Here is a 3,686-nt window from a genome sequence, read left to right on the forward strand (position 1 = left end):
AACGTGCATCTGAAGGTTTTACAAAACAGCTCAATACCGGGCCAGGGCACGGAGGCGACGGACAAAGCCGTGCGGCCGAGCCTCCGAGGTTCTGAAGGTGGATTAAATGGCAGCACCGAACAGGCAGTCTGTGCCGCGGGGCGGGCTTGCCTGGCTCAGCTCCCCTCGCCGAGATGGGAGGAGGCCCCGTATGATGAGTGTGTGGAAATGCACCTCAGCGTTTACCACGGGAGCTTTGTATCAGTTATTCGTGCTGCGTGACAACACACCCCAAACAGAGCCACTTAAAAACACAGTTTCCACCCGGCTGGTGTGGCTCAGGGGTTGAGCATCCACCTACGAACCAGGAGGTCATGGTTCGATTCCCGGGCAGGGCACAGGCCCTGGTTGCGGGCTTGATCCCCAGTAGGGGGCGTGCAGGAGGCAGCCAATCAGCGATTCTCATAATCGATGTTTCTCTCTCTCTCCCCCTTTCTCTATAAAAACCAATAAAAACATATTTTTAAAAAAAGATTTGGGGTCAATTTAACCTTCTCTCTGAAGGACGGTGGGGCTCAGCCGTGCCCTGGAGCCCATGAGAAATGAACTTAGCACATAGTAGGTTGTTTTCCATACACATTAGATACTTCTAAATCTGACCCCAGCCTCACTCTCCGCCCGGCAAACATCCGGAGATCCCCCGTGCACCTTGGGCGGGAAGGCAGCTCCTGCCTGTGACAGTCACACCTCACCTCCCGCCTGGAATTCCTTCGCTCACCAAGTGCGCCCGCGCCTCCCCCCACGCGGGAGTCCTCGAGCTTCTGTTTGTCAGCGAAGCACTCAGCGAGCTGCAGCTTCTGAGGACAGCCGCGGGGTCCTCCCCCCTCCCCCCCAACCCCGTAATCATTTCCTCGATGCTCTGTGATCCTTAATTACCTCGCCATCGATCTCTCTGCCTGGGAGCATCTGGCTGCTCCGGGGACGCCGCGGCTGATGGAAAATCCAATCGGGCTCGCACATCCCCCAGCCCCGGGCCACTCACAGGTACGACAGTGGCTGCCAGGCGCTCCCCTTACAGCCCAGCGTCTGGGAGCCTCTGCTCAAAGTGGCGACGTGCTGAGTGCTGAGCACGGCACGTGTCTGCCAGGGCCCACGGGAGACGGGGTGGGGCTCCCCGTGGGGAAGGCGGGCTGGGTGTTTTTAGCCTCAACAAGTGCAGCAGGGGAACCAAGTCAGTTCTCGCCGCCTCCCTCAGCCACATCAGAATTACAACTAATGCACAGAGCCACCCTCACTCAGAACCGACTGAGAGTTGGCTGAATGGGTGTCCTACAGCTCGAGAGGCGAGTGAGAAAGCACATGGGGGCTGAGGGAGGGGCGGAGGCACCGCACGGGCTGGTCGGGCACCCCCCGGGGCCGCCTTTTCATTTTAAATATATTTTTATTGATGCCAGAGAGGAAGGGAGAGGGAGAGGGAGAGAGAGACATCCATGATGAGAGAGAGTCATGGATCGGCTGCCTCCCGCACGCCCCCCACTGGGGATGGAGCCCGCAACCCGGGCCTGTGGCCTTTGACCGGATTCGAACCCGGGACCCTTCGGTCCGCAGGCCGACGCTCTATGCACTGAGCCACACCGGCCGGGGCCCGACAAGCCTGCCATTGTCCTTGACGGAAGGAAAAAAAACCCAGCTAAAACATCCACACACTCTCCGTCGCCTCAAACCAAACTGCTTTATAATAAAAAACAAAATCACTCCATTGTGCGCAGCCCCGCAGTCTCTGGCTTTCATCGCCCGGACACTTTTATAGGCTCCGCGCACACGGCCGCCAGCGCCAATGGCCCGTAATCCCCGAGAATGAGGAGTCGCAGCTTTCCTTTCTTATGATGAAAGGGCCCCGCTTCAGGGAGAGCGGGAGCGGGGCATGGCGGCGGCGTTTCCTCGGCAAAGGTCATGAGGGAAGGTCACTGGTCTGCTGGCAAGGACACACCCTCGTGCCACTAGCCCCTGGGGGGGGGGTCAGTCCGAGCGGAGCTGGTCCTCCATCCTCAGGCCCGGCCGGCGGGCTGGCCACAGGGCTGACCCCGGCACCTGCCCGGCACCTGGCCCTGCCCCTCTGCCTGGGCCTCCTGCTGGGAGGTGCCCCCAGGGCCTCCGGGGCCAGCACGTGGAGCTAGTGCGGCCGCGGGCCTCCTCCCGGCGTCGCATCCCCAGGAGCCAAGACTGGGTGGGATTTTTAAAAAATATTTGTATTTTTCGTGAATCCTCACCCCAGGATGGTTTCCCATTGGTTTTCTTAGACGCGAGTGAAACGGAGGGGGAGAGACACAGAGAGAGAGACATCGATGCGGGGGAGACACATCAATGGGTTGCCTCCTGCACGCGCCCCGGCCAGGATACACCCCAACTGGGGATCCAGCCCGCAACTGAGGGACGTGCCCTCCGCTGGGATCGAACCCGAGGCCCTTCAGGCTGCAGGCTGGCGCTCTACCCACTGAGCCACACTGGCCCAGCCCGGCCGGGCTGGATTGTCGTCCTTCATCTCCCCTCCCTGTGGGGCCCCTCACGCTCCCCCAGTGGGCCCCACCCCCGCCACCCCCCATGCATCTGATCGTCTTGTATCAAGGAAACGTCTGTTAATTTCGCTTAAATATGAGCACTTGACCTTAGCTTCGGAGGAAAATGAAATCTGAGGGCAAAACCCGTGAGGACAGAGCCAAGACGCCCACAGAGGTGACCCCGGCCATTTTAATAAAATCTTCACAGCGCTTGTGGCTTCTTTTAAAATTGGAAAAATAATTTAAAAGTCATATTTCTAATGGCACCCTTTCAAAATATGATGCAACCACGAAAAAAAAAATCATACGCTCCATTAAAAGCAGCGGCGGACCGATAAGGCGGCCTCTTCTCCGTTTTATTTCCGGGAAGAGGAGCTTCAGGGCTTTTTTTTTTCCACTTTATTTCTTCTACCGTGTCTTCGTCTCCCAGATTCCGTGCAATAACTGGAATTGCTTTTTCTGTGTCTGTTTCATTACGTTTTTTAACACAGGAAAGTGGAGGAGAGGCTTGTATCTGTGCAATAACCGAGACCACAGTCTTCGGAGATGCAGGCGTGGGTCAGGGTGCTGACCCTGTGACCTCCCCGCCGTGACCTTGAGAAGGATGCTCTGAGCCTGTGACCTCCTCTGTGATCTGGGGGTGGGGGTCACGCCGCCCGGAGTTGGGGTGAATAACTGCAGGGCGCCGTCGCCGACAACAGTGTCAGAGGGAGGAGGACTCCGGCTGCCCTCAGGGTCGCGGGTCCCTGAACCGACGCCGCTCAGCGGGTCAGAGTGGACCCTGGCGTCCCTGCCCGAGGCCGGCAGCAGCCGGTTTCATCGTTGAACTCAGGGCAGAAATGAAGAAACAGCAGCGTCAGATCCGGCCCGACCCCCCTTCTCCCTTATGTGGCGCCTTCACCTTGTAAAGAAATATATGGGCTCGCTGGGTGGGGAGCGAGAGTCAGGGACGGGCATGGGAGCACACAAAAGGGGTGAAGGCTGGCTTCTCTCACTATCCCCGGGGGAGGACGGGGTCTCCTGGCGCCCCGATGAAGAAAACAGGAACCCCGTCAGCTCCTCACAGGAAGAACGGGCCCTGGCGAGGTTGTGGGGTGGGGCTCCCCTGGCGGGGGTTGCAGGGGCGTCTCGGCCCCTCCGGGCTAAGCC

The sequence above is a fragment of the Myotis myotis genome, unplaced genomic scaffold (assembly GCF_014108235.1).
Source record: "Myotis myotis isolate mMyoMyo1 unplaced genomic scaffold, mMyoMyo1.p scaffold_m19_p_47, whole genome shotgun sequence".
Lineage (NCBI taxonomy): Eukaryota > Metazoa > Chordata > Mammalia > Chiroptera > Vespertilionidae > Myotis > Myotis myotis.